The sequence below is a fragment of the Etheostoma spectabile genome, chromosome 3 (genome assembly GCF_008692095.1).
Source record: "Etheostoma spectabile isolate EspeVRDwgs_2016 chromosome 3, UIUC_Espe_1.0, whole genome shotgun sequence".
NCBI lineage: Eukaryota > Metazoa > Chordata > Actinopteri > Perciformes > Percidae > Etheostoma > Etheostoma spectabile.
The window spans coordinates 15,057,597-15,076,929 of NC_045735.1; the positions used below are offsets into that span (position 1 = coordinate 15,057,597).

The 19,333-nt window shown below is 42.3% G+C and overlaps 1 protein-coding gene across 4 annotated transcripts in view; it reads left to right on the forward strand.

The window, feature by feature from the left end:
* tiam1b (TIAM Rac1 associated GEF 1b) overlaps window positions 1–19,333 on the forward strand; it is a 67,992-nt gene that overhangs the window by 13,913 nt on the left and 34,746 nt on the right. The window contains exon 1 of one of the 4 annotated variants that reach the window (XM_032512146.1): window positions 9,076–9,166. The exons of the other annotated variants lie outside the window; for them this stretch is intronic. The gene's annotated coding sequence lies outside the window, so the exon portion shown is untranslated. Of the gene's footprint in view, window positions 1–9,075; window positions 9,167–19,333 lie in introns of those variants that run through there. 4 annotated transcript variants of the gene reach the window in all.

A 19,333-nucleotide genomic window follows, 5' to 3' on the forward strand; every position in this document is an offset into this window, starting at 1 on the left:
AACATAGTTAAGCTTTGACCTCTTATATTGAGATGTGTGCGTTGCTGTTGACTGTACCCCCCAGGAAGCCCTTTGACATTACAGCTACATCGTGTTGAGTGATGTGTCATCCTGTCGTCCATTCAGAATAGCTATAATAAACCAGTGTGGAGTCATTTATTAACTGACCTTTATTTAACGCTTTTCTGGGGAGCTGTGCTGGGATCATGAGATATTAGTCTCCAGTGCCCTGAGAAACTCTTGCACCCTGTTGACTTTTCCCACGTTTTGTGAAATTCAAGGCCTCACTTTAAAGTGCTCATATTATGCTTTTTATCTTTCCTTTTATTGTGTTATGTACCTTTTTTGTGCAATTTGTAGGTTTACAAAGTGAAAAAACCCAAAGTCCCCCCCCCAAAGGGACTTACCATCTCCAACAGAAACCACTGTTCACAGCCTGCTCCAAACCGCTCTGTTGTAGTCCAGCCTTTACTTCTGGGACCAACGTTATAATGCTCACCTAGCTGCTAGCAGGACACGCCCTCATACTCTGCTTCTGACTGGCTAGTAGTCCTTACCTAGGTACTGTCAGGGCCCTCATACTCTGCTTCTGACTGGCTAGTAGTCCTTACCTAGGTACTGTCAGGGCCCTCATACTCTGCTTCTGACTGGCTAGTAGTCCTTACCTAGGTACTGTCAGGGCCCTCATACTCTGCTTCTGACTGGCTAGTAGTCCTTACCTAGGTACTGTCAGGGCCCTCATACTCTGCTTCTGACTGGCTAGTAGTCCTTACCTAGGTACTGTCAGGGCCCTCATACTCTGCTTCTGACTGGCTAGTAGTCCTTACCTAGGTACTGTCAGGGCCCTCATACTCTGCTTCTGACTGGCTAGTAGTCCTTACCTAGGTACTGTCAGGGCCCTCATACTCTGCTTCTGACTGGCTAGTAGTCCTTACCTAGGTACTGTCAGGGCCCTCATACTCTGCTCCTGACTGGCTAGTAGTCCTTACCTAGGTACTGTCAGGGCCCTCATACTCTGCTCCTGACTGGCTAGTAGTCCTTACCTAGGTACTGTCAGGACCCTCATACTCTGCTTCTGACTGGCTAGTAGTCCTTACCTAGGTACTGTCAGGACCCTCATACTCTGCTTCTGACTGGCTAGTAGTCCTTACCTAGGTACTGTCAGGGCCCTCATACTCTGCTCCTGACTGGCTAGTAGTCCTTACCTAGGTACTGTCAGGACCCTCATACTCTGCTTCTGACTGGCTAGTAGTCCTTACCTAGGTACTGTCAGGGCCCTCATACTCTGCTTCTGACTGGCTAGTAGTCCTTACCTAGGTACTGTCAGGGCCCTCATCCTCTGCTTCTGACTGGCTAGTAGTCCTTACCTAGGTACTGTCAGGGCCCTCATACTCTGCTTCTGACTGGCTAGTAGTCCTTACCTAGGTACTGTCAGGACCCTCATACTCTGCTTCTGACTGGCTAGCAGTCCTTACCTAGGTACTGTCAGGGCCCTCATACTCTGCTTCTGACTGGCTAGTAGTCCTTACCTAGGTACTGTCAGGGCCCTCATACTCTGCTTCTGACTGGCTAGCAGTACTTGCTGAGCATGTGCAACCCCCAACACAGATGGAACAGACAGGGTGAAAAGAGGAGCTTCAGCAATGTGCTGTATAACAAAAATATTGTGTTTTCTGAAAATTAAAGCATTTAAACCTGTTCTGGTACAACCTCAAAATACAGTTATGAACCTGAAAAAGAGCAGAATATGAGCTCTTTAATACAAGAAGTAATAATTGATGTGACTGAACTTCATGCAGTAACCCCAGATGGCATGTTCAAATTGTATGTACAATTAAAAAAGGTGCCAAAAAATGTATTATGTAAAAAGTATTTAGGATTTTTGCAGTGACACAAAAAGTCAGTTTTGTGCAACCAATCTCCGGTTTAAATGAGGCTGTTTCTGTTAGACAATGCCCGCCCTGCTGTGAAGCTTAGTGGGAGCATCAGCTGTTCTACCGCTAGGAGCTAGGACACATGCAAAAATGAAGAGGAGGAGGAAGGGGGGGTGGGTGGGGGTTTAAGTGAACTTGAAAGGAAATAAATTTCCTGCAGAAAATGCCTTTGAATGCTGAAAAGCTAATCTGGATTGCTAGCTTAACTGCAACAATGCCAAAAGATGTAGAACACTGTACTGCCGGGCTATTCAATTGGCGGCCCCAGGGCCGGGTCCGGCCCCTGAGGGATTTTGTACAGGCCCGTGGAGTGAAGTGTAGTTATTACATATGGGTAGTCTCATACATCGCATGACTATGGTTAATTGTACATTCTTTCGTACGGTAGGAGGCAGTAGCGGTATGCACCCCTTTCAGCCATGGTGGCAAAACAGGTAGAATATCTACCTGTTTCGGCCGGACATATATTTTGGGGAACCACACATGACCAATCAAAGCCGCCCATTCGCGCTCTAGTGCCGCGCTCTGACTTTCTTTCAAGCCAAGCGCAAAGTTTGGCTAACAAGAAAAATGTCTCTCACTACCTTAAAAAAAAGAAAAGTTGACTCAGAGAACAGGCAGTTCAACAGTGAATGGACAGAGAAATACGCGTTTATTGCCGTTGATGCGAATCCTGTGTGTTTAATCTGCAACGAGTGCCTTGCCGTGTGCAAAGAGTATAATTTGAGAAGGCATTTCAAGACAACGCATGCTAACTTTGATGCTACTTTCCCTCCGGGCTCTGCTGCTCGGGGGCAGAAGATAACGGGGCTTACATCTTGTTACGAGCAAAGACGTCGCATTTTGTTTCGGGCCTGTACAGATCAAGAGAGAGCAACTGCGGCGTCGTTACGAGTGGCATGGATATTGGGCAAAAAGAAAAAGCCGTTTACAGACTCAGAGACAGTCAAGGAGTGTATGCTGGCATCCATTGAGGAGGTGGTAACAGATGAGAAAACCCGAAAAAACATTATCGATTTGATCAAGCAAATTCCAATTTCTGACACGTCAAATATGAGGAGAGTCGAGTCCCTTGCATCGGACGTTTTCGAGACGCTTTTGGACAAGCTGAGGAAGGCCGAGGTGATGTCTTTGGCCGTGGATGAGTCGACTGATAACAGTGATGTTGCACAGCTGTGCCTCTATGTGCGATTTTTTGATGGGAATGTTTTCGTGAGGATCTGCTTGGACTAATTCCCATGGAGGGGCACACTACCGGTGAGATTATCTTCACTAAAATTGCTTCATTCTTTGAGGAGAACAACTTGGATTTGGCACGCGTCAACATGTTGGTGACGGATGGTGCGCCCTCGATGGCGGGCAGGGATCAGGGGCTCGCCGGCAGGATGGCAGCTGCGGCTCCGCAGGTGAGATCTCTGCATTGCCTCATCCACCAAAGCCTCCTGTGTGCCAAGCTCAGTGGTGAGTTAAAAGAGACCATGGACTCTGTTATGGCAATCATAAACTTCATCCGTTGTACCTCCAGTTTACAGCACCGACTTTTCCGCAAGCTGTTGACTGACATGTCTGCTGAATATAAAGATTTGCTCATTCACAATGACATTAGATGGCTTAGCAAAGGAAACGCTTTGAAACGTTTTTGTGAACTAAAAGAGGAGATTCTGGTGTTTCTCCGGTCTTCAAAATTGAAAAAAGCTGGCAAGTTTCTGTCTCTGATGGAAAATGATGAGTTTAATGCCGCTGTTTGCTTTTTGAGTGACGTTTTCCATCATTTGAACCAACTTAACATGGAGTTGCAGGGCAGAGATAAAACAGTCGCAGAACTTGTGGAGAAGAAACTTCATGCTTTTCAAAGAAAGCTCTCACTCTTCTCTGCTGATCTTTGTCCAGCCAAGATGCTCCACTTCCCCACATTGAGGAAATCTGGCCTGCAAATTACTGAGGTGATGTCAGGGTTTATTGATCATTGAAAAACAACTTTGCCACTAGGTTTGAGGATTTCAGCATCTCTAGTGAAGTGATGAGATTTGTGAAGGACCCTTTCTGTGTGAATGTTGAGGCAGACTTTGCATTGAAAGGGAAGGAGCTGGTATCGTCATTGGATGAGGGGTCTTTTCAACTGGAAATCATTGACATTCAGTCATCAGATGACTTGCGACAGTCATTACAGCAAGCAGGTTTTGAAAAATTCTGGACCCGTGAAGTCAGCCGAGAGAAATTTCCACATTCAAGGGGTCTTGCACTTTTTCTTTTGACAATGTTTGGCTCAACATACACTTGTGAGTCATCATTCTCACACATGAATGCCATTAAAACTCACAATCGCATATCCCTCACTGACCAGCATCTGCAACACTGCTTGCGCATTGCCTTGACAACATATACACCTGACTTCACTGCTCTTGCCAAGTCAAAAAAATGCCATTTCTCTCATTAGATGACAAATGTTGGCAAACTACATGCAAGGTAACAGGCATAATTAGTCAAGCAAGAAATGAGGATTTTTGAACACTATGATGCAATTAACATGTTTGTCACTCCATGTTATGCACTTCAATTTTTTCTTGATGTAGTATTATTGCTGAATGCAGTTTGAAATCTTTTGCCTTGATAAAGTGCCATGCACTGTTATGTTGTTTTAATTCTATTCTGTACCACACTATGCACTTTGGTTTTATTTTTGTTGGTCGTTGCCTGTCACTCAAATGACTGCATTCTTAAATATCTGTGATATGGCTGACCTAGACTGATTGTTAAGGTGTCTGATTTATGTTCAAACTGGACAAAGTGAGTACAGTAGTAGTCCATGTGAGGATTTATGGGGCAGTCTATTTTATTTTTTTAGAAGGAAAAAGCGTGTGTTGTATTAAGTTTCCATTTAGCTGCATTTCTATTTTCAACCAGTGGAGAACGGGGACAGTTTGATATTTCTGAGGATTATTTCCCTCTTTACTTGTAACACTGAAATGTATCTCTTCATTGTCAATTGAGGATAATGAGCTGTAAATTTTGTACAGTTATTTGCAATAAGTGGATGTTTCTGTTAGTTAACTGCATTTCTCTAATGTCTGTCTCTGATTTTCAACATTGTATTGTCTTTTGAATGGAACAATGTCATGGACCTGTGTGTCTTAGTGTACCACAATATGCATACGTTGTTCTGCATTTACAAAATAGAATATATTGACTCCTTCAGTATGTTGTTGTAATTTCTTTATTTGTTACTATAATACTCATATTCTCCGGCCCCTTATTTTGCCTCAGTTTCATGAACTGGCCCCAATTCCAAATTAATTGAATAGCCCTGCTGTACTGTATAAATGTATATTCTAGCTGATGGTGTCCAAAAAAGTCATATTATAGTAGGTCGAAAAGTCGTAGTGTAATGTGAGGGAAAGTCATAGTATAGTATTTTAAAGGTGATAGTATAGTGTAGTAGTAGTAGTAGTAGTAGTAGTAGTAGTAGTAGTAGTAGTAGTAGTAGGGGGGGGGGGGGTGGAAGTCAGTTTGTCAAAGGAAAAACTCAGTATGTTGAAAGTAGGCCTGCACATCATTGGAAAAATCTTACATTGCTATATTTTTTTTCCCTGCGATATATGTTGCGATATGAAAAAAGAAAATAATTTTTTTAAGGATTACATAAATAGTTCTATTTGGAAATAATAATTAATTCTCTACTTCTGCGGTGATTTTGTAGGGGAGTGCATCTACAAAGAAGATAAAAATGAAAAAGGATCTTTTCTAATGTGAACCATTCTTTGTTAAACTTTAATACTTTACAAACACCAAAGCAAGTCAGCTGTGACTAACATTACTCTTCTTCAGTGGTGTTGGAGAGGGACATCAGGTAGATGTACGATGGTTGACTAGCATGACACCATTGGATTCATATAATAATCAATCCAGGCTAACGTGACAGTGACTGCATGTTGCTTCCTCTAAATGTCAGGTTGTGGTCGACTAGCTCGTTAGCTCGTTAGTTTGATAAATCAATCAGACCTGCACGTCACGCGCAAGAACAGTTAAATCAGTGGAGATGACGTTAGACCAGACACAGACTTCTGTAGTAGATTAGTGTTACGTTTCCAGCGTCGCGGCTCCGAACCGTAACGTTAGTTGGGACAGACTGACTGTTTCTTTAGGCTAACTATATTAGCTTTAGCCTGGCTGGTAGCAGCTTTCTGCATGTTTCTTTAAGCTAACTATATTAGCTTTAGCCTGGCTGGTAGCAACTTTCTGCTTGTTTCTTTAGGCTAACTATATTAGCTTTAGCCTGGCTGGTAGCTGCTTTCTGCTTGTTTCATTAAGCTAACTATATTAGCTTTAGCCTGGCTGGTAGCAGTCTTCTGCTTGTTTCTTTAGGCTAACTATATTAGCTTTAGCCTGGCTGGTAGCAGCTTTCTGCTTGTTTCTTTAGGCTAACATTATTAGCTTTAGCCTGGCTAGTAGCAGTTTTCTACTTGTTTCTTTAGGCTAAATAAATTAGCTTTAGCCTGGCTGGTAGCTGCTTTCTGCTTGTTTCTTTAGGCTAACATTATTAGCTTTAGCCTGGCTGGTAGCAGCTTTCTGCTTGTTTCTTAGTTTAGGCTAACTATATTAGCTTTAGCCTAGCTGGTAGCAGCTTTCTGCTTGTTTCTTTAGGCTAACATTATTAGCTTTAGCCTGGCTGGTAGCAACTTTTTGCTTGTTTCTTTAAGCTAACTATATTAGCTTTAGCCTGGCTGGTAGCTGTTTTCTGCTTGTTTCTTTAGGCTAAATATAGTAGCTTTAGCCTGGCTGGTAGCAGCTTTCTGCGGGGGGAAATGGCCGGGAGATGTTGTGATTATGTTGCATTAATCAGGTGATTTAGTTTGTATTTGCAGTGAACATAAAACACCGACTGCTGTAGCTTCACCGACTACCCATCAAACGATGACATCACAGTGTCAGCAGCAGCTGCTGCCTACGGGACTTTACTACACACAGAGAGCCTCACTTCCCATGACAATAACCCCCGTCAGACTACCGTCACACACACACGCTGCCCACATGGCTACCTGTCTTAAAGGGGAAGGGTCGGATGGTAATAACCATGTAAAAGGAGAACGGTGGAAGTTTACTTTACAATTAAGCAGCAAAAAAGTTTTAACGTCAACATCGCAACGTCCTGCGATGTGACTATTGGGCATGTGCACATCACGATGTCGATGCTAAAACACAATATCGTTCAGCCCTAGTTGAAAGTCATAGTATGTCGAAAGAAGTCCCAGTATAGTATGTCGAGAAAAGTCATAGTATGAAAAAAAAAAAAAAAAAAAACTCATAAAAAAGTAACTGAACTGTGCCGAGGCTTCCTGATTAACAGTTGATGAAACCTTAAAACATCACTTTGTTTCAAGAGCTTGCAAAATAAATTTCTGTAATGCAATCTGAACTTCTTCTGTTGCAAACTTGTAAAAGTCAATCAGGTTTTGTTTTCTGAAGGTGTTTTTATTCATGTTGGTAAAATAACATAAGAATAATAAGCAATAGTAGGCTGAACTGAACAAAAAAACCGAGGTAAACCACACTGTTGTAGTTTTTTGTGAAGAGTCACAGGGAACTTGCATATCTGGGGAAATGGCTTGCTATCTCCCGCTTCAAGCTGTTCTTTTGTTTTTGTCTTGTGCGTTTGTGCACTACGGCTGAAGGTGATTGGCAGTGATTGCAGTTGGTTGTGACACCTGGACAGCATCAGCAGCCTGAAGTGTTGCTGTGGATCTGTAGTCGTGATCTCACCTGCCAAATTGGTCCAGCGGGATTGAATGGCCTGTCAATGTATTGGATGTCTAATTCAATCAGCTCCTAAATTGAGTGCGGATAGCACTGGGTTTAATAGCCTTGTGTTATTGATGAAAAAGCAGAGTATTTTGTTTAGCTGAGCTCCATGCATGCAATCTACATTACTGAAATACCTGTGGCGAGCCTGCGGTTCACTGACAGACCTATTTATTGCTCTGCTGAATGATCTAGCACTTTTTGGGGCAAAGACACAAGTAGATAAGATGATCTCATCTCTGGCACACAATGTGTTTTTGTGTGTGGGATCTGTAGCATCATTGGCACAAAACCTTAAGCAAAAAAGATTACCTTGAGCTCAGATTTGATAAGAGTGCAGGTTATGTCTGGTTGCCTCTGCACACCAGCCATTCCTGTCTGACCATGAAACCCCAGTGCTTTGGTTTGATATCAGGGTCACAACCTTGGCAGGACATGAAAATGCAGTGAGAGGAAGTCAGCTTGACCACGGTGCTGAGTGCCTTTTATTTTGGTCTTAGTCATCGCAAAGTCTAGACATGGCAATTCAGCCCTCTCTCTCTCTCTCTGTGTCTGTCTGTCTGTCTCTGTCTTTCCTCTGCATGTTTTTTTTAGGATTTCTACACCCTTGACTAGCTCGGAGCATGTTTTACTGAGCGTGCATGCAGGATGCAGGCTGTCACTGTGCCCTCAATCCTCCATCCTCTCCTTCCTCTGTCCCCTGTTCCCTCTGCTGGTTTCATCATCCTCAAAATGAACCCGCCATCGCGGCTGACGTGATAGCCACACGACATCACTGGTGCTATGACAACAGCAAGTCCAGCCTTTCTCTCGTTCACACGTCCATTTTGGGCTGTCACTGAATGTTCCAAATTATGCACAGCAACACATTAAGACTGCAACCTTTCAGCCCTTGTTGTCTTTGAGGCAAAAATAACATTAGTTACATTTACAGAATCCTGTCCTTACAAATCCTGCTCCTCAAACTGCCAAGAAAGGAGATGAAAGCAAGATTGTTTTTTTTTGTCTAAGACAAAAAAATGAGATAAAGTTAACATTTACAGTCAGTTGTTGATCTTAGTTTTTTTGTACAATAAAATGGGTGCAACATGTAAACATGAAGCTTATCATAGTGGGGTGAAGGGGCAATTACAGAGGAGACAAGGGAGGGAACAAACATTCCTGCTGGCAGTAGGGTTGTAGTTTAGGGGGATGGAATTATAGAATGAAGGAGGGAGCAAAAGGAGAAGGAGAGAGCGAAGAGTGTGAAAGACTCAGCAGCAGGAGGAGGAGTGGGGGTGGGGGGGTTACTAACAGTCACTCCCCCTCCCTCAGTTCTTCAACTCATCCTTGCATTTAGTCAGTGTGCCAGGGACTTGCAGGAGGAGATTTTCCCCTTAGTGATGTGTGGGACTTCCCTCGGCTTCTGCGGAACACTTCTGGTTGTATACACTAAGGTAAGACATTGTGTTGACTGCTGTGTATTTTTGTAGCACTGTGTGCTTGACTGTGTTAGCAGATAGAAGAGACTAATAGCTGTCTAAGTGCTGCATCACACCACCAGGAACACACTGAGTCTATGTGTGGCCTGTAAGCATAGAGGGGATGTTTTTCAGAATGTAGTTACATTTTATAAGAGTGTGTGTGTGTGTGTGTGGTGTGTGTGTTGTGTGTGTGTGTGTGTGTGTGTGTGTGTGTGTTTGTGTCTCCCCCCCCCCGGGGGTCCTCTCAGCCTGTGTTTAGGGTGGGGTTTGTACCTGTAGCACTCCTGTGTAGGTCACAACTCCTCCAGCAGCAGGCACTGAGCCATTGTATTGCTCCCCATTCACTGCCAGACGCAAACAATACAGAATGTGTCTGTCGTTGTAATGACAAAGAAGTGGTGGCGCTTTTGAATGAGAGATGATGAATTGCAAATGTAAGAGATGGTCAAAGTCAAGGAGAATTCCCAGAGCGCATCCTGGAGGGGGGCTGGATGGCTCTATGATGTGTGAGTTCATTTAAAATCCCCAGCTTTGTGTTTTGAAAGCCCGTTGTGACTCCTGCGGTGGGGGAGAAGGGTGAAATGGTCATCTGGTGTCATAGTTATGGAAATGTTTTGACTGTTCGAGGCTTAGCAGGACAGGAGGTCAGGCCCGGGCTTTCAAGCTTGAACATCTTGACAATGCTCCCATTCTGACTGGAAGCTGCAAAATTTATTTTTAAAGCTATATGAAAATTGCATGCAATGGGAGGTTTTTCCTTAATTTGAATCCAACCTAACAGAGGGAAATGATTGTAATGACAGATTGGTTTGCATTGTCTTGTGTCATAAAATTTACTCAATTGCAAGGCATAGTGTGCTGTAGAACCAAGGTTATTTTGTAGATGTGCAAGCCAGCAGAGTTCATCAGAGATCAGGTGGTATTTCAGGTACTTAGCTTATTATAATTGTTTGTATGTAGCAAAATTCAGCATGATGGCACATGCAGCTCAACAATGAGGTTTTTCTAGTCACTCAGTTTGATGACCCACGACTAACCACTGGAATTTTCTGCATTTTACTTATGCAAATGTTCACCTGTAGCACGTGTAACCCACTGCTGCAGTTATTTTAGCAAAGCAAAGAGCTAAAAAGACACTGTGGACAAGACTGAGATAAGTGAGCGCAACTGTCTCTACCACCCAGGATACTGGAGCCACTGGATAATTATTTGCTCAGTGTAAAAGCCAGTAGCACTGTATAGAATAAATGCTCTTTATTTGGTTTATGTTAATCAATGTTGTTATTTTTGCTTTGTGTGTGCCGTCCTAACGTGGAGCTGCATGAGCTTCAGCCACCGATTGTTTTGCTTTCTGACGATCAAATTCAAACTTTTATTAGTCACTGAATAATGTTGGTCTGTCATTTGATTTACTGCCATAAGCTGGGCTGAATGTAAGAATAAGTCATGGATATGTAATGTATCGAAATGCAATTTGCAAGAAGTGAACATGAATCGGCTATTATGAATTCAGTAAATAATCCTTTTGTTTGTATTCTATGTTCTTCAGTTATAATTCAGCATGGATTTATTATGACAGACCAAAGTCTTTTCTAATTACAAAGGAATTGAATTTTAGCACTGTGTGCATTACCTTCAACTCATGGAATTTAAATAAATGATAGGTCCTGCACTGCATTAATAGGGAGTGCCTGGCTAAAGGTAGGTACTGGACTCTAGCTGAAATGGGACTTTGTAAGTGACATTTACCACAGGACAATACAAGAGGCCTGTACTGGAACATCAGGACTGCTTGGAGGAAGTAGCCGCATTTTCTACCCAGCTGTGTTTAGTCATGTGTGTCAGGATCCACCGTGGCTCTGCTTCAGTGCACGCTGCGGCACAGGAAGGAGATGGGAGCTCCAGGGGGGTTATGGTTGAGGTGGTGCTCAGGGACGACTTCTTCACGGGCTCTGTCCACAGATATGATTTAGATCAAATCTCCTCAATGCACGTAAAAATGGTGGACATGTAACTGATGAAAGAACAAAACAGTCCAAAGAATGAGCTCACTTGAGACACTGAGAGCGTTATTTGGAAACTTGTTGTTACATCCCGGAGGGGTTTAGGAACACGCAGTTGCAGCCTCATCTCATCATCTAGTCTACCAGGATTAGACATAATGTAAAATGTTTATTCCCTGCTCATTAATATTGGAATCAAAATGACAAAAATGGTCCTTGACGTTGACCCAGATGTGGAGTTTGGATTGTGTGCCTGCACTTGTGATTGTACATAAAAGGCTTGATTTTCCCAGTCCCGGACCTGAAAGCGAGTGATTGTCTCTGTGGAAGAAGATCTTAAGTGAGAACACATTTCCGATGCTGGATTGCTGCTCCTTTATGTCCTTGGCATTGTGTTTTTTTTCTGCAGCCATCAAAGGGACATTCAGGTTAAAATAAGTCAGCTGGCATACTGAGATTGGTAGGTGAATGGCTCCCCCAGAAGTGAACTCTGGCTTCTAGTCTAAAGACAACTCCATCCATTCATTGCTGTTTTGTGGTATGGCTGGCTTACTGACTATGAGCAGAACATTCAATTAGATTTGCATTTGATATAATGCAAAGCTTGCCTGGCCCGCTGGGCTCAGTGGAAGTGTGCTGAACAAGGCTGAATTGTACACTCTTCCGATTAGAAAATATATTCGAGCACTGAAGAAATATTGTTCCATCTCCTACTCTATTACTGCTTTGTATACATGGTCTCAGTGCTAATTTACCCAGTGCTGTCTCATGAAAGTTGCATATAGATGACTTGTACATATGTTGTTCGGTTCATCTACACCCACAGCCTGAATATTGACCTTAACTTGTTATTGAGTTGAAGACCGAGTTGGAAAGCCAGTAAGAAATGGCAGTCTTAGGTGAAGATGTGTTACTAAGATCACATATCAATTTCTGTTGTTTCAACTATATATCTAATTTCCGCATGCAGCTGGTTTTTATCCACATCATCCTATGCCAGTGCTCAGTAGATAAAATATCCGTAAAGCTTTTGTTAACCAGTGTGTCCCAACATTGATACTCGTGATCACAAATCTATTATCATAAAACTGTCAAGCACATGTTGCTCCTCGTGTGTGTGTGTGTGTGTGTGTGAGAGTATTGGGTGTGTTCGGAGTCTGACTGCAATGCTGAGCGCATTGTTAAAGTCTGGAATGTGAAGCATGTATAGGCAAACTGGTGTTGATGCTCTGTGTTGCCGGGGGAGACCTTTTCACTGACGGTGACGGTAACCGGCAATGAGAAGGTCAACGATTGAGAGTCTCTGCTGATGTAGTTGAGATGTTTTTGTTGCAGTGGCTGCGACTTTTTTCAATACGTGAAGCATTTCTTATGCACTTCCCAGATGAATACCATCACAAACTGTTCAGTATTGAGCTTGAACTCCTGTGTGATCCTGCTGTCACTATCTCACAGTGAACTGATAATAGCTCCAGTATTGGGAGTTAAGTTTGAATGACTTTCTAAAGGTTTCCTCTGGCACTTTTGCTTGCATTCAAATTTAAAAGCAACTGCTGTCAGAATTCAAGAAAAAAAGGGTAAACGGATCATTGATGCTCTGACACAGTGTCTCACGTAATGAAGTATGATTAAGAGAAGGATAATGGAAGAAATGGGAGGTTAAATAACTTAGGATGTTGGCTTAAATTCAGTTATTCAACAGAACTACATTGTTCTTGCAAATCTAAATCATCAAAGCCGTGAAGTGGCCCTTACATGTCTCTCTCTGACACAGCAATGAAGATGAATTTGTTTCAAACAGTGTTGTCAGTTGTCCTTTAATACAGTCTCCTCTGATGGAGTAGTCTGAATGCTAAACCAGAAACATGTACAGACTCATTTCTAAATACTGTAATAGTCCCAAGTGGTATATAGTAGATAGGTAGCTTTAACTCTCCCCCCCCCCCCCCCCACTCACAGAACAAAAGCTACAGATCTCTTCCCCCACCGAACTGCAGAGGAATCCTCCCTTGTCTTATCAGTGGTCTGTCACTCAAGTATACCTCCAATTAACAGCTGTTTAAGGACTTCAAAGGATGCCAGTGGGGAGCTAAAGAGGCGTAAGCAGGATGTGGTCTGATAGCACCTCAGTTGTGACCCTGTGGACAAGCATTTGGTGGCATTGATGATAGAGATCAAAGTACTCCTGCACAAAATTACATAAAAAAAATCTTGTATTTTGAGCCAGCAATAAAAAGGAAAAAAAAACAGTTGTCCTCAGCGTGGCATGTATTTAGATTGAGATTATATACATTTACCAGTGGCCATATAAGCTCCTAAACATGCTTTAACCTATAGGATAGCCAAACCAACTAAACCTGCAGCATCTGCTGTACACGAAGCCCAGCCAGCTTAAACAGCAGCCGAAGCAGTGACCTCTGCACACACTGCTGCCACCAGGCTAGACAACACCAGCTGCTGCTCAACAACAGGCTCCCAAATCAGTGTCTGCACATTTACTGCAACCAATAAAATGCATAATTGCAATATCTTCTGCAACCCTTAAGCTGAACAAATACTGCAGTTCAACCTTACATAGACCCATTTTTAGTAAACTCAGGTTTTTGACTAATAATTGTAGTCACCACACGGTATAAGCAAGTACTATTTAATTCTGAAAAAAGCTATTGGCTCACCGTGTTTTAAGCTTGTGCGTTACGCTGCAAAGAGAAACCTGTTTGATTGGAGCAAACCGGGCAAATGTCTCTTTCCATCAAGCCCCTGACTTCTAAAGCCTACTTGGCTTAGAGTAGCTCAAATGAACTAGTCAGTTCTGAATAATGCAAATGAGGGTATTAACTTCCTCAGCTCTTCCACCTTGTTAGCGGTCACATAAAATTGGATGTCCTGCTATGCCTACTGTGCAACATTTCACTGATGCGAGGCATCCGTTTGCATAACAAGCTACCTCTGTACTCACCTTTTAAAGTCAAGTCGCCAACTGACAGACCTGATTGGTTAGTCTCTCTCTACTGACAGACCTGATTGGTTAGTTTCTCTCTACTGACAGACCTGATTGGTTAGTTTCTCTCGCTCTACTGACAGACCTGATTGGTTAGTTTCTCTCTACTGACAGACCTGATTGGTTAGTTTCTCTCTACTGACAGACCTGATTGGTTAGTTTCTCTCTACTGGACAGACCTGATGGTTAGTTTCTTCTCTCTTACTGACAGACCTGATTGGTTAGTTTCTCTCTACTGACAGACCTGATTGGTTAGTTTCCTCTACTGACGACCTGATTGGTTGTTTCTCTCTACTGACAGACCTGATTGGTTAGTTTCTCTCTACTGACAGACCTGATTGGTTAGTTTCTCTCTACTGACAGACCTGATTGGTTAGTTTTCTCTCTACTGACAGACCTGATTGGTTAGTCTCTCTCTCTACTGACAGACCTGTTGGTTAGTTTCTCTCTACTGACAGACCTGATTGGTTATTTCTCTCTCTACTGACAGACCTGATTGGTTTAGTCTCTCTCTACTGACAGACCTGATTGGTTAGTTTCTCTCTACTGACAGACCTGATTGGTTAGTCTCTCTCTACTGACAGACCTGATTGGTTAGTTTCTCTCTACTGACAGACCTGATTGGTTAGTTTCTCTCTACTGACAGAGCTGATTGGTTAGTTTCTCTCTACTGACAGAGCTGATTGGTTAGTTTCTCTCTACTGACAGACCTGATTGGTTAGTTTCTCTCTACTGACAGACCTGATTGGTTAGTTTCTCTCTACTGACAGACCTGATTGGTTAGTTTCTCTCTCTACTGACAGACCTGATTGGTTAGTTTCTCTCTACTGACAGACCTGATTGGTTAGTTTCTCTCTACTGACAGACCTGATTGGTTAGTCTCTCTCTAATGACAGACCTGATTGGTTAGTTTCTCTCTACTGACAGACCTGATTGGTTAGTTTCTCTCTACTGACCGACCGATTTTCTTCTCCTTCTTTAACTAAACAATAATTGAATAATACACTTCTAGAGACATGAGACATTTCTAAAAACGGATTGTTTTCTAAGAATGTGAAGCAAAAGTCTGTCTGACATTTATTTAATTTGTAAAGAGTAACATACCATGTATTTTCTGCATTGTCTGCTTTCGCTCTGTTTGGCTGGAAACCGATATGATGTAGTCACCGTTAGCGGGACCATATAAACAGAACAGATTGAGGTGAATTTATTTCTTTTCTCTTTTCTTCTTCCCACCCCTACTTCATATGCTACTACGTTGCTGCTTTTTCTGATAGCCGGAGTAGCAGTAATAATGTGAAAATTATTAGCAATGGCAGTAGGATTATTTGATTTACTTTTGCCTGTTAAGTTTTTCCACTTATATGTTTTGACAGATCACGTTTTCCATTGGGCTGTATAAATCTGGCCTGGATGAGGCCTGTTGCTTCATGATACATTCTGTGCAACAGCTTGGCACAGAGCTATTCCAAGACAAGTCAAACGGCTTTCATAATCACTGAAAGCCCCCTTTTCCAGCTGTTTGCTATTCAGGGTTTCTAGGGCTACAGATTCAAGCCAGAAAAATGCTCCTTGGTTACATGACAGTGCTATATAGTTTTCAGTTAAGCTATCAATGAAGACTGGAGGATGTACTTATTTTGTTCAACATCCCAAATAAATGCTACACTGGGACGGGTGTTTGTCACCGACAAGAAAGATTTGAAAGATGATGCAAGCTTTGTTGATGCTAAATTTCCCTGTGGCCCAGCAGAGTCTTATATACAGTTGAGCACACTCTGGAGTAGAAAATGAGTCCTGAGAACAAGTGATTGCTGTTTGGTTCTTCCATTCGCACAGAAGCATATGACTGTCGGCGGCAAATGGGAGCTGACTTGAGTGCAGAGTGGTAAACCCCTTCCCCTCCTCCTCCTCTATACAACTACCTGTGTTATTATCTCAAGAGACAGGAGTGTTCAGAATCAGATTACAGGGTTTTGTGTTGGAGCTTGTAACTAGTTGGCCCAGTATATTTTTGCCTTTCACCAGTGCAGTTAGGTTAAATGACAGGAATATTCTTGCAAGAAGAAGAGTTGCAACATCCCATTGTGTCAAAATTAAGATCAATTTGTGTTCTATCTTCTGTTGCATTATGTGTCTGATTTTCAATGGGCTATGCAGCGAAGTCATCTCTACTATTTTTAGATTTGGCTGTGTTCTACAGTTTTGCATTTTTTCCTACATGGAGCTCATGAGTATAGGAACGTAAGACCAGGTGTTTTCTTTCAGTAGGTTCTACCTTGTTCCTCATAAACCAGGCCGTAGGGTGAGACTTTTCATCATTTCCTTCAAATAATAACAGCAGCTTGACATTTTTGTCCTTGGGGATCTAATAGAGAAGAAAAGCAGGTGGTGGTTAGGACAGTGGTTCCCGGTTCCTTTTTAAAAACCCCAAATATTTTTTTTTAAAAATAAAACTGTCTTTTAAGGGGGCTCCAAAAAAAAGGGCCTAAATCTACCTGTAAATATTTCAGGGGGACAAAACCCCCCCCAAAAAGGACATGACTCTCCCCCCAAAAACCCTTTCAGTATCATCGAAAATCATTGGGGAAAAGGGTTGGGTTTGGGGGGCGGGGAGAAACCGAAAGCCTTTGTGTTCCAATATGGGTTTGCCGATTGAAGATAAGTTAGAGATAATATTTGGAAAATTTTTTCTTTTGCGAGAGGGATTGGGCCACTGGAAAAGAAATAACCCTAAAACGTCCTGTTTTTTAAAATGGGCATTTTCCTGCTCCCATTTGCCCGCATTTGGGGGGAGAGTTAAACCGAGTCGACTTGGGTCCATCGGGGGGTTTTTTGGGTTTTCCCCCAAACGACATCTGAAGGGAAGGAAAAAGATTCTTCCCAAAATTTAAAAAACTAATCTGCATTTCCTTTAAGGGGAATTTAAAAAAAAAATTCTGGGAATGGGGGAACAAAAGAAAACTATTTTTTATTTTTGGGGTAAAAAAATAATTTTTAGGGCCCCCTTTGGGATTTTTCCCTTTTAACACACTGGATTGGGGGACAACAAAATTAAACCTTTTTTGTACCCCGTTGTTTGGCCCTGAAATTTTATTTATGAAGGGTTTTTTGGACATCCGCTGCCATTTAGGGAACAGATTGTGTTTCCCTTACCGGCCCTTTTGAAAATTCCACCGGGGATGGTGTTTTGGGGAGGGTAATTTAAATTTCCCAAAAAAAAGTTGTTCTTTTGGGGATTTTGGTGGTGGAAAATTTTGTGGTTATGTATTTAATTAAGGGGGGGGGAAAGGATGAATCCCTTTCCCAGACTTCTTTTGTTCCTTTCCCCCATTCCCTCTGAAAATGAAAATTGAAGGGGGTTTCCCACTCTGTCAACTTTCCAGGTTTTTGGCAACCAAAAGGGGAGTTAGTTTTTTTATTTTTTTTTTAATGAAAGACGAAAAATTTAGGGGGAAAAAAAAGAAGGGACATAATTTAAATAATAGTGATGCAGGTTTTTTAGAAAAAGGCCCACTGCTTTTTTCCCGGGGATAAAATGTTCTTAAAAAATTGTTTCCAAACCCTGGCATTTCTTCCTCATGTATTAATTTAAAAAGCGGGGATGGATTCTGTTTCACACCCATTTCACTTTAGAGAAAAATAGGGGTTTGGAAATTTAAGGGGCATTTAAAAGTTTTTTGCGGTATAATCCTGTATTCACAAATTTTTAAAGGGATGTTTTTTCATTTGGTTCCCAAATTTTGTTAAGGGGCTTTTCCAAAATCAGCCTTTTAACTATTTCTTTAACTTTTAATCCTTTGGTTTAAACCCCTATTCTGGGGGGGGGAGTGTTTGTTTTTTCTCTCCCAAAGGTAAAAGCAGTAGTGATTTTTTATGGATCCTACTGCAAAAAAAGGGTTTTAAATGGAAGGAGAAGTTTTTGTTTTGGGAATCCCTTAAAAACCCAAAAAGATCTGGGGGCGAAATTTAAAATAGGGGCGGTTTTTTGCTTTTTTTGATGCGGGCCTTTTTCTAATTTTAAAGGGTCTCCATAAAAAGGGAAGGACGACTGTGTATACTAGTAATAGGGTGTTAGTTGCACTCCAAAAGTGTTTTTATTTTCCCCTTATATTTAACCCCCTTTTTTTAACCAAGAAACATTAAACAAATCCCCCCCCCCCGCAACAAAATCCCCTTTAAATAAAAAAAACTTTTTCCCTAAAAATCATTTGGGTTCAAACCCGTCCCAAAAGATTTTTATTTTGGGGTTTAAATTTATTCAGTTTTCCCGAAAACCCCCGGGGGGGCCCAAGGAGTGTTGGTGATCAGGGGCCCAAACAAAAAAGGGCCTTTTGGGTTTTTTCCCCGGGAGGAAACCCCACAGCCCTTTAAAATTTAACCTTACGCAAAATGGAAAAAAAAAAAAAGGGTTTGGGTTTTGGGGGAAGGGTTTAAACCATAGAAGCCGGGAGGGATGTCTGTTTAGCATTTTTTAAATGTTTGGGTTCCCCCCATTTAAACGGGGTTTGCTGTAAAGGGCAAATGGATTTCTGTTTTTGTCCCTCCCCTTTTTTTCTCCCCCCTAAACAGGATTGAATGAAAATGGGGAAAAAAAACCCCCAGGGTTATATGAAAAATAATGGGGCTTTCCCTCACCCCCAAAAATTGTGCTTTTTGGTTTTTCCAATTTAATTTTGATGAAGGTGACAAAGGAAAAGGGGAAAAAAAAGAAAAATAAGGTTGAAAAACGGGGGCAGTCCCCTTTTAAGTAATTGGGGGCCTCTTCATGTAAGGGGGCCTTGGGGGCGGGGGGCAGGGGAGAGGGTTTGGGCCCCTCAAAAATTGTGGGGGTCACACGCACCAAATTTCTGCACCCCCCCCCGGGGGGGGGGTCTGTCCTTGGGAAAAGGGGGGGGCGGGCCCCCCGGGGGAAAAAGCCCCAAAATTTGGGGGTCCAAATTGGAAAGGTTCCCCCCCAAAAGAACGGGAACTTTTTTTGGGCGGGTGTCCAGCCCAAAAAGGGAGGGTTTATGGGGAGTCCAAATAGCTTATCCCCGCTCCCCCCCTCTCGAATGGGAGGAGGGATTTCTTAAAAACGAAAAAAAAGTACATGGACAGTTTTCTTTACTTTGAAGAAATCATGTTCACTCAGGC